Raw genomic sequence first — 12,266 nt, 5'->3', positions numbered from 1 at the left:
AAATGCCCACCCAGGAAATCATTTTTAACGATGGAGAATGCTGCCAACAGAGCAGGTGTTGGCTAATATTATGATGAAAGTATTGCTGATGATAATGATGAAAATAACTACATTGGACAATTGCAGCTCCTACTAGTCCAGTCACAGTACCAGTTCAACACAGTACCTTGATAGCTCTGTAAAGTAGCTATATGTTATTCCGGTCTTAAAGATGAGAAAATTAAGTTACTTTTTTAAAGTCTCACAGCTAGTTACACAGGGGCCAGCATCTCAAGTCAGCTATCCACCTTATGAAGTTCAGCCTCATAATCACCGTGTTATATAAACTCAAGTGTGTTTTAGGAGACACATGGAGTAACAACACAGTATAAGCTGTAGTGTGTATGTTCTACATTTCTACAAGGCTGCCATTTCAGTCACTGAGGCGTGGATTTAGATCAGAGGCATACTAGCTTTCCCAAGGTACAAACAGTGACACAAAGCGAAAATCGGGCTGGCAGCAGAAGCGGGTATTCAAGGCAGTGTGTTCTTTTGTGTTGGTGTCCTCCAGCAGAGGTTAACAAAACTGCAAGGCAATGACCTCAGCCACGCCCCTCTCCTTCCCATTTCTTATTAATTCCATCTTAGAGTGAGAGGCAGATTCTGTTCGAATAGCTGCTTCAGTTATTCATTTTGATATACTAGTGAAAGGATGCAGACCTCTCTCTAGAAGTCTGAAAACTTGATCTCCCCACTCCATCTCATCAGGATCAAGCCAGGGGAGCAAGCTCCAAGGCACAGCGTATTGTGAAAGAATGCCAGAGTCAGATTGTCTGGGTTCAATTACCGGCGTCATCACCCACTAGCTATGTGATTTTGGGTAAGTTTTAAACTTTCTTTATGCTTTAGTTTTATTCTCTCAAAACAGAGCTAATGCTTGTAACTCCTTATAGAGTTGTTGGCTAGATTAACTCACGCATGTAAGCCACTTGGAACATATAGGAAGAACTCAGGAAGTGCCAGCTACCATTGCCAATGCTGACATCTCTTAGACCCTTGTAGGAATCGAAGTGCTTTGACCCCTGCTGTGACCTTTGTTTTCACTGGGGAAAATTAAGCAGTACCAAGGGTTGTTACTTGTAAACCCCAAATTCCTTAAGGAAATTATGTATTATTTGTACTAGACAGCAATGATTTTTAGGATAGAGCAATGAGCTATAGAATTTTCTAAAAATCTGATTTTTATGGAATTATCTTTTTAAAACGCACTCAGTTAAGAAGTTTGTCTTTTGAGAATTTACTTGTGAGGGGCCAGCATCATGGCATGGTAGGTTAAACCACTGCCTGTGATGTCAGCATGCCCTGTGGGCACTCGTTCAAGTCCTGGCTGCTCAGTTTCTGATCTGTCTCCCTGCTGATGCACCCGGGAAAGCAGCAAACAACGGCCTGAGTGTTTGGGCCCCTGCTGTCCACATGTGAGACCTGAATGAACTCCTGGTTCCCTGCATTAGCCTAGCCAACCCTGGATATTGTAGTCATTTCAGGAAGTGAACTGTGTATAGAAGATCTCTCTCTTTCTCCCTCTCTCACTGTAACTCAAATAAATAAATAAATCTTAAAAGGGATTCACTTTTGGGGTGGCCACAGGGCAGCAAGATAAGCTGCCATTTGGGAACCCTGCATCCCCTATTGGAATTTCAGCTTGAGTCCTGGCTATACTGCTGCTGATCCACCTCCCTGCTGATACACATAGGAAGGCAACAGACAATGATCCAAATACTTGGGTCCCTGCCACCCATGTGGGAGACCCAGACGAGTTCCTGGCTCCCAGCCTCAGCCTGGCCCAGCCCTGGCTGTTGTGGGTATTTAGAGACTGAACCAGTGAATGGAACATTCTCTCTCTTGCCCTCTCTCTGTCATTCTGCCTTTCAAATCAATAAATTAATTAATTTAAAAAACTTAAAAAATTTTTACTTCTGGCTGAAGACAATATAGAGAGAGCACAAAGCAGAGGAGTAGTAGGCACTATAAATGCCTACTATCACTAGCATTAATGTTAACATATTCATATCTGATTTGCGGTCCTCATTAGTACTTCATCCATGGTTCATTTTTCTGCTGCGGATGGTAACTAAATATTTGTTATATCTTCTGAATGCTGAAAATGTTGCCTTTTTAAAGCACAGCAATTGTCATTTTTCCTTCTCTGAACTTCCTGATGAAAAATATCTGACTTGCCTTCTTCTCTAAAGCTGGAATTAGAAAAAATTTAATCTGAGTGTGAAAGAATAAATTAGAGCCCATACAGAATTCAAAATAGTGTTCCAGTGCTTCCGAGTTCAAGTTCGTCAATAGAACCTGGACAGAATCCTATTAACATCCATGGAAAGTAAATGAGCACGCAGGACCTGAGTTTCCACCCTTTCCATGCTGAGGAACAGCAACCCAAGAAGAGGATCCCTGGGTTAAATGACCTGCTTACATGAACCTGTCCTTGGCCTGGAGAGTATATTTGGTGTTTATATTTTACTGGATGATGCTGTCTCAATGACAAGTCTTGTCTCTGTCACAACATAGTATTCACTTAATTTCTTTTTATTTGACAGGTAGAGTTGTAGACAGTGAGAGAGAAGAGAGAAAGGTGTTCCTTCCCTTGGTTCACCCCCAAAATGGCCGCTACAGCCGGAGCTGTGCTGATCCGAAGCCAGGAGCCAGGTGCTTTTTCCTGGTCTCCCATGCAGGTGCAGGGGCCCAAGGACTTGGGCCATCCTCCACTGCACTCCCAGGCCACAGCAAAGAGCTGGACTGGAAGAGGAGCAACTGGGACTCGAACTGGTGTCCATATGGGATGCCAGTGCCGCAGGCGGAGGATTAACCAAATGAGCCATGGGGCTGGCATCTAAAAATTTTTTTTAAAAAAAGATTTATTTATTTGAAAAGCAGAGAGAGAGAGAGAGAGAGGGAGGGAGAATCTTTTAGCCACTGGTTCATTCTTCCAAGGGTCACAACAGCGAGCACAGGTCCCAATGGGTGGCAGGTACCCAAGCACCTGGGCCATTTTCAGCTGCCTTCCCAGGTGATTAGTGGGGATCCAGATCCGAAGTGGAGAAACTGGAGCTCAAACCAGTGATCTGTGTGGGGTGCTGGCATTGCAGCTGGCAGCTTAGCTCACTATGCCACAATGCTGGCCCCATCCATTGTATTTAACGTAATTTAAAATAATTTTGTTGCTAAGTAATGCATATGAATTTTAATTAAAAATATCCTACCAAATAAGAAAAAATGGAAAACTAAAATCACCTGTGTCATCCCACCATAAAACCAGAAGTACTGTTAACTTTAGGGAACCTTGCATGAAGATATTTCTCTCTCTGGGATATTTTGAAGATTTTTTAAATGAAATAATCTAGCTTCTTCATAGCTTCTGTATTTGTGTCACATTCATCCTTTCCCAAATAAATATTAAAACACCGCTCAGTTGTATTTTTCATCGTTTACTATTATAGGTTCATTTTAGGGGTGAGTAAGGGACTATATTTTGTTTCTCCAAATGGATGGCCAGTTGTTCAGAGCTAACTCACTTAATAATCCATTTCCCTCTGTTGATTTGAGGTACACCTTTTCATATAGCAAGTTCATCCATAGCCAACAGTTTGTTTCAGTTCTTTCCACTCTGTTTTACTGATTCATATGTCTATCCCTGCATAGAACTATATCTATTAACTATTACTAATTTAGTGGGTATTATTAGAAAAAATTGGGGAGCTAGCATTTAGTGTAGTAGTCAAGATGCCTGTGACTTGTGTTACGTATCTGGATTTGAATCTTGCCTCCAGCTCTTGATTCCAGCTTCCTGCTAGGAGGCAGTGGTGATAGTTCAAGTGACTGGGCTCCTGAGACCCACCTGGAAGACCTGGGTGGAGTTTCTGGCTTCTAGTTCTAGCCTCAGTCCAGCCTCAACTCTTGCAGGCATTTGGGAAGTAAAACAATGGGTGGGGGTGCACCCCTCCTAATAAATAAATACATAAATAAATATTTTTAAAAAATGTAAAAGGAAAAATTTGGTGACTTTATTTATATAAGATCTGCATTTATCTTTTTAAGTTTAATAATACATTCTACTTTTCCTTTTTTGGGGAAACATTCACTGATTTAAGTGTTTTCATAGATAATATATGCACAGTGTGTAAACTCAAATGGTACAAAAGCATAAATAGTCAAAAGTTCCTTCCCTTACTTTCTCTGCCAGTTACTTCCCACTCCGGAGCCAACTGCTATTTCTTATTTATCTTTCCAATGTTATTCTATATATAAGCATAGAAATAGTAAATGAAAATGATACTTTTGGCCAAGGCCCTAAAATGAGAGAGATTAGATTTCAGATGCTGATGTGAGTGTTATATCAAAATATAAATCTCCAATGGGAACACTCAAAAGTAAGTTCCATGACCCTTCAACTTCTTACCTTCACTGAAGATATAAAAATTGTGTGCTGTTCTCAGAGAAAGGAAAGTTATATAGATTTATATGTGAAGATAATTTCTTAAGGGACAGCAGTGCTGTATATCCTATTTCCCACTGTGCTTGGGCCTAGAGAAAAGAATCTTCCATGACAGTATTTGCGAGCTTGAGGTGTGGCCTTGGTTGAGTGGCTGACATCAAGAACAGTGTTTCAGGCCGGCGCCGCGGCTCACTAGGCTAATCCTCCACCTTGTGGCGCCGGCACCCCAGGTTCTAGTCCCGGTCGGGGCGCCAGATTCTGTCCCGGTTGCCCCTCTTCCAGGCCAGCTCTCTGCTGTGGCCCGGGAGTGCAGTGGAGGATGGCCCAAGTGCTTGGGCCCTGCACCCCATGGGAGACCAGGAGAAGCACCTGGCTCCTGCCACCGGATCAGTGCGGTGCGCCGGCCGCGGCGGCCATTGGAGAGTGAACCCATGGCAAAAGGAAGACCTTTCTCTCTGTCTCTCTCTCACTGTCCACTCTGCCTGTAAAAAAAAAAAAAAAAAACAACAGTCTTCACTCTTACCCGAGAGCAGAGGCTAGAAGGGGCTGGCTGCTGACAGCAGGGCCATAGGAGTGTGGCCAGGTGGGCTGGGCCTGAGGGCTCAGTTCTGTCAGGGCAGAGGGTGTGGGAGTGGCTCTCACATCCCAGGCAGGTGCTGTGTAAGGGAGGGAGAATGAGGGCTAGAAGGGAGTAGAGAGGGGAGGGAGAAGAGAGGTGGGGGAGAGATTGTATTAGTTTGCTTATGTTGCTGTAAGAAAATACTCAAAACTGGTTGAGTTATCAAAAAAATAGCTATTTACTTCTCACAGTTCTGGAACCTGGAAGTCTAGATCAGGGCACCAGTAGGTATGGAGTATACTGAGCTCCCAGTCGTAACTCTTTCAAATAAATAAAATAAATCTTTTTTTTGTTGTTGTTGACAGGCAGAGTGGACACAGAGAGAGAGACAGAGAGAAAGGACTTCCTTTTGCCATTGGTTCACCCTCCAATGGCCGCCACGGCTGGTGCGCTGCGGCTGGCGCACCACGCAAAAAGAAAGGGTATCTTTGCCTTCCTGAGGAGGGTGTCTCCATGTCAGCACTGCTCAAACGGCCCCATCTGAGCCTGGTACTCGTTTCCCTAACACCTCTCTGAGGGACCCATGGGAGTTTGCTGACACCTTCTTCCTCTTTGGGGAATATTGGGAAAATTCAGAGCTCTGGATAAGGTCAGTGCACCTAGGTTTGCTTCTGACTGCCATTTAATTTGAACTTGAGCAAGTTATCTCAATCTTTTTTAAAAAATACATTCCCTTGTGCATTTTTGAGATTTACAACATGATAGTATATGGGATACATACAGACTAGCTTCTCCTTTCAAGTATTACTTTCCTTCAGTGTAAAATTGGAATAACTATAATGTTTCTTGTTTCATAGGATTGTGCTGATGTCTCTAGTCCAAGTGCACTAGTTTATCAGAGTGCCTGATAAGCCAAGTAAGCAGAGGCTTGAGGACAGGAGATCTGGTCCAGGCTGAGCAGGGATTAGCTTTGCGGTTGTGGGTAGCTCATGTAATTGCTCTTTTCTTCAGTTTCCTCATTCAACTCAGCTCTTATTTATTCAGTGTGGGTTCCAAGAGACATTGTAAATCTCAACTCCTCTGATCCTCAGTTTCCCCACTGGAACCCTGATCTGATCGACTAGCTGGTTTTCACATCCCTTTCATGTTTAACTTTCCATAAAATCCTTACAGTGGTTGCCCTCCCCTCTGTGAACCTGGGTTCAGTCATGCGCTCTGCTCTTAATTACCCACGGTCCAGGCCATCACAAAACAATCCACTGCTCCTTCGCTTCTAGATGTCGTGTGATATCCGCATGAACTCAGAGAGTCAAACGTAAACACACTTGCACACACGTCCCTCTTCGGTATTTATTTTAAGTTTCCTTTTGACTTGATATCGCTGGTGTCATCAGTTCAAGGGCTTATGAACTGGATAATTTCCAAGACCCACAGTCACTAAAAAAAGGATAATCCCCTTGCAAATCCATCAGGGTGGACTCTAGTTAAAGATGTTATCCTCTGTCCTCTCTTGGATGAAGTAGAAAGCATGGTACAAACAAAGCTTTGGTGCCAGACAGACCAGAGTGTGGAGGTTTTTTGATGATACTTACCACCGTGTGATCTCAGATTAGTTACTTAATCTCCGCAAACTTTAATTTCTTCATTTGTATATGCCATCTCAACATATTGCTGAGAAAATGAAATGAAACAATTATGCAATAAAGACTGACACAGTCTACATTCTTTTCTTCCCTTATATTGGAGAACTACAGATTACAAATTACGACCACTGAGAGGCCTGTGATCTTGAACCCTGAACTTTCTACCCAGCACGGGCAATGCTATCGTGGATGCTACTTTTTTCCCCTTTCAGACTTAAAATTCAACATCAAAAAATCGCTTCAGTGAATGAAGTTCCCAGTGGTTATTCACTGCGGCATTATTCAGCATTATAAAATTCTTCTATTTGCCCTAAATTTCTGAGCTAATGCAGACCACATCATCTGATGGGGGAGTGCTTATGAGGTCGCCTGCATGAGAGGATGGCGGGGGGAGGTGATAAAATTCTGAGGCTCCGTCCACATGCTGGCACACAGGACATGGTGGCAGAGTACTGCTGTCCAGAGGAGAAGTAAGGGGCTGGCCCTGTGGCGGAGCAGGTTAATGCCCTGGTCTGCAGTGCAGGCATCCCATAGAGGTGCTGGTTCGAGTCCCGGCTGCTCCACTGCTTTTTTTTTTAATAAGATTTATTTATTTATTTATTTGAAAGTCAAAGTTACACAGAGAGAGAAGGAGAGGCAGAGAGAGAGAGAGAGAGAGAGAGGTCTTCCATCCGATGGTTTACTCCCCAATTGGCTGCAACAGCTGGAGCTGTGCTGATCTTCTTCCTGGTCTCCCACATGGGTGCAGAGGCCCAAGGACTTGGGCCATCTTCTACTGCTTTTCCAGGTCATAGCAGAAAGCTGGATTAGAAGTGGAGCAGCCAGGACTCGAACTGGCACCCATATGGGATGCCAGCACTGCAAGCGGCGGCTTTACTTGGTATGTCACAGCGCCAGCCTCCTGCTCTACTTCTGATCCAGCTCTCTGCTGTGGCCTGGGAAAGCAGTAGAAGATGACCCAAGTGCTTGGGCCCCTGCACCCATGTGGGAGACCTGTAGGAAGTTCCTGGCTCCTGGCTTCGGACCAGCTGTTGAGGCCATTTGGGGAGTGAACCAGCAGATGGAGGACCTCTCTCTCTGTCTCTCTCTCTGTCTCTATGTAACTCTGCCTTTCAAACAAATAAAGAAGTAAGTTTTTTTTTTTTTTTTAAGAAGACAGGAGAAATAAAAAGGTGAGAAGAACAGGAGGTAGAATGCAGATAAATAGGAAAAGAATAACTTACTTGCTCTTTTTATTTTTTTTTGCTGTGACCAACTGGTAGTAGATATTCCAAGAAACATTATAATCTCTCAAATAGTGACTAGAGAGAGGTCATTTTCAGGTTAGGTGACACAGAAAAGAAAAGCAAAACTGAATAACTGAAACTTTGAGTGTCCAAGTGCTGATTAACCGAGAGCTGGCTCTAAAAAACAATGAAAACATCTGCTGGCTTCTTTAAAGGAAAAAAACCAATCCCTTTGGGCTTTTACTGCAACGAATCCTGTTCTCAATTTTCGGTTTGGGAGTCATCCAGGAAAAAAATGACCTCTCCCATTCTAGTAATGAATTTCTGTTCCCTTTTGAACTTTAAATATGTTAATTTAATCCCCAGATGGTCACCAAAAAATATGCATTGTGGAACCATAGATCTTGGTGTTCTGCTTCGGGACTTGTCCTTATGCTGTCACTCCAATTTCACTCGTTTTCAACAGAGAGCTCACCGAGGGGAAGATGGCCTGGGAGAGCCCAGCCCTGGCCTGCCCCTCCAGTGTTTACAAGAATTTTGCCTTTTTGTGATGATGTCCCTTCACTGAGTTGAAGCATTCCCAACCCTCCAACAATTTCGGCGATTGGCTAAGAACAGTGAGTGGAATGCCATCAAAACCACAGTACTTCTCATTTCTGGACTTGAAACCACAAGCATTCGGAACACATTATCTTACAATGTAGCAGATACCTCCCAACTGGGAATTTACTGATTTCTTTATAAAATAATTCAAGTACCTGTCCTTATAAGAACAGATTATCTAGTAGGTTAATCTTAAGGTCTGAGTTTGAGTTGGTGTGGAGGGCTAAGGATATTTGGATGTGTCTATAGTCCTAGTAAGGCTGACTCCCACTGCATCCCCAAATCACCTCCGTCAGAGGCAGCTACTTAGTAAGGTGTGGATTCCTCGTTCTAATCTGGGACTCATTGGCATTTATTCAGTTCTGGGCCCTATCCTGGAGGGGAAGAGTCTAGAAAGTATAGGAGACCTTTGTCCCTGTCTTCAGCACACCCAGTCCCTGCTCCCTTAAACCATTCTGGATTCCCCAACTAAGCAAATAGGCTGAGCTGCACACACAGAAAGCGCTAAGTGAACACCTGAGCTTCCATGTAAGCATTTATATGAGCAGAATATGAACATCTAGGGATGATGTGGATTCCCTATTACTTCGGAAAAAGTTTTCTTATTTAATTGAAAGCAATTATTTGAAAAGGAGAGATAGAGATAGAGAGAGAGAGAGAGAGAGAGAGAGAGAGAGAGAGGGAAAGAGAGATCTTCTAGGTACTGGTTTATTCCCTGGTAGCTAGGGCTGGGTCAGGCTGAAGCCAGGAGCAAGGAACTCTGTGTCTCCCACTGGGTGGCAGAGACCCAAGTACTTGAATCATCACCTGCTATCTCCCAGGGTCCCAAGGAACCTGCATCAGAAGCAGAGCCACTGCTAAACCAAATGCTTGCCTCCAGCAGAAGCTGTATGAACAACAGCTGCGTGTGTATGCAACCATGCCCATACTGTAACAGGATGCACAGACGAGAAATTACAGACCTCCCTTCAAGGAAAGGATAATCGAGTAGGGTAAGTGAGAAATGTATGCATCCCCCTAACAAAAGGAAGAAATTAAGATCCCAAGCCACCCAAACCACATAGTTGTGGCCGCGTCCCATATTCAATGATGACTTTTATATTTTGTTCATCTCTCTATCTACCTATTTTATTTGTTTTCTTCCTTGGCCTATAAGTATTGGATGTGGCCTCTAACAAGAAGGTCTACCATAGCATAGAGATACAATATTACTAGAAAAAAGAAAATATTTCCATCCTCACTGGTGTCTTCCAATCCTGCTGGTCCATACTCAACACACAAGTCGCGAGATACTGGCGTGGGTAAAACCTCCCTTTCTCTGCACCTCAGTCACCCTTCCCTACTGATAGATACTCCCCGAGTCTTACAGATTGGAGATGCACAGCCTCCAGTGCTTTAAGTTCTGATTAGCAATTGCTGACTAAGCTTCTATCCTACCACCTCTCCTCCTCCCATGATCCCATTGTGTTTGCTATCCAGCCTCACTTCTTCTAACACAGAGGTCCTCCAGTGCTCCTGCCTCCCCACTGCTTGGTCCCCCCTTGTGACTTTGCTTCTTCCCTTACCCAGAGGAGATGCAGATGCATTGCTTTATCCACTTTTTTTTTTGACAGGCAGAGTGGACAGTGAGAGAGAGAGACAGAGAGAAAGGTCTTCCTTTGCCATTGGTTCACCCTCCAATGGTCGCCGCGGCTGGCGCGCTGCGGCCGGCACACAGCGCTGATCTGATGGCAGGAGCCAGGTACTTGTCCTGGTCTCCCATGCGGTGCAGGGCCCAAGCACTTGGGCCATCCTCCACTGCACTCCCTGGCCACAGCAGAGAGCTGGCCTGGAAGAGGGGCACCCGGGACAGAATCCGGAGCCCCGACTGGGACTAGAACCTGGTGTGCCGGCACTGCAAAGCGGAGGATTAGCCTAGTGAGCCGCGGCGCCGGCTGCTTTATGCACTTTTTAAACATCTGCCTCCTCAATATCCAGACTTGGATCAACCAGATCCCCTGTCTTCTCCTATGTTTACGTCTTGGTTGCCCAGTGCTACCCCTCGACATTCAGGGTCTCCAAACCCAGTCTTGTCCTTGGAGTGCTCAGTGTACTTTAAAAAAAGTCCTTCTCGATTTTCTCTCCAAGTCTCTACAGGGACTAGATTTTCACTACTGCCTTCAAGCTACTTTTGCAGTATTTTCTGTCCCCTTATTTCATAGGGAAGATGAAGACTATTATTTTTGATCACCCTGAAAGCAAAGGTCTCCTTTTTAGGAAATATCTACCTCCTTATCATTACTACCTCCTCACTTCAAGTGCAGTGGAAAAGCTATGCTGCTCCTGAACAAAGTTTCTCTGTCTGTGTTGCTGCCACAGCTTTCGTAGGATGATAATGTGGGGAGAAATGAGGCCTCCATGAGTCAGCTGGAATTCGTGCTTCTTCAATCTCTCTCTGAAGCCATTTCTTGGGTAAACATGTCCCTACCTCCGTTATGACAATTGTTATCTCACAGCTAAATCTAGGGTATTCTCATGGACTTGTTATTACAAAATTTGGGGGCAAAGGATAAAAAGCACTTATGAAAAGATACACATGAGCTAAATTCTTGAATACCCTAGTCCGTATTCTACTTTGGATACTGCATTGCTAACGTACTGTACTTGCTCTATACTTTTAATTTAATTTTGGAGGAGTTGCTTACTAGTCTTTATCAAACCAAGATGTAAGAGAGCAAGGTCCATGTTTATTCAAACCATCAGGATCAATTTCAGTCCGTCAACAATCCACTTAAGGAGAGGAGGCAGGGAAGGTGCTCTTAAAAGTTAATAAGAGGGAGCTTCAGAAGCCCCTCAACAAAGGAAGATTATCTCTAGAGATAGGAAACCCTTCACTGTAAATCAATCTGTTTTAACAATGTTAAATGGTAGGAGAGGGACTTCAAAAAGTTCATCAAAAATGGAATTGAAAAGCGAGTTTATTTTGGTGCAAAATTATTTTTTGAAATTCATGGGTAGTCTTTTTTTTTTCCTTAATACTCATTTTCCACGAATTTTTTGAAAGTCACTTGTAGAAGAACGTCTGACTCAAGAGTTTGTGCGTGTGATTGCGAAGTCTTCCCCAGAGGGATGCCCTTTGCAGGAAGAGCGCCCCGGGACGATTACTGTTAGTGAGGACCCAGCCAGCCCTCTAATGAGCCTTACGTTCAGGACGCCAAAGAGGATCACCCAAGCCAGCACGGGTATAGAATCCCGATATTTCAAACTACTACCAAATTAAACTTGGGAACCCTGTGAAATCAGCTTGTGAGTGGCAGAGGCTTGCTTGTCCAGCGGTGGGCTTAACTTCCTTTACTCAGATCAGCCCACGTGGTGGCTGGCCAAGTTCTTTGTCAGCCAGGAAGGACGGAAAGCTTGAGAGAGGCGTTTGATGCCTAGATTGTGAGTGTGTGCTAAATGATTCATGCTAACGGGGCAGGCTATGCTGGGTTCCAGTTGGAGTTTAGATGTTTCTTTAAGCCTTGGCTTACCCATCTGTTGAGTGAGGATGCCAGTAGTATCTGTTTTGAGGGGTACTTAGCCATCCTTAGTTTTACAGATCACAATAAGGAAAAAAAATCCATAATTTTTTACAAGTATTTTTGTCATTATATCTAAGCCACCACCCAACTCTATTTTGCAAAGAATCTTTGCCACTGGGGATCATGCTCAAGGTCATGCCTGAGTCTGAAACCATATATGCTGGTTGAATGTACTGGCTTGAAATGAGCAGGCCT

The 12,266-nt window shown here is 44.0% G+C and overlaps 1 long non-coding RNA gene across 1 annotated transcript in view; it reads left to right on the top strand.

The window, feature by feature from the left end:
* Window positions 1-628: 628 nt before the first annotated feature.
* LOC138845220 (uncharacterized) overlaps window positions 629-12,266 on the top strand; it is a 51,912-nt gene continuing 40,274 nt past the window's right edge. The window contains exon 1 of the long non-coding RNA XR_011382111.1: window positions 629-859. This is a non-coding gene — a long non-coding RNA (uncharacterized lncRNA). The remainder of the gene's footprint in view (window positions 860-12,266) is intronic.

This window comes from Oryctolagus cuniculus, chromosome 14 (genome assembly GCF_964237555.1).
Source record: "Oryctolagus cuniculus chromosome 14, mOryCun1.1, whole genome shotgun sequence".
Taxonomy (NCBI): Eukaryota; Metazoa; Chordata; class Mammalia; order Lagomorpha; family Leporidae; genus Oryctolagus; species Oryctolagus cuniculus.
Note: the sequence above shows the minus strand (reverse complement) of the source record. Positions and strands in the feature narration are given on the sequence as shown.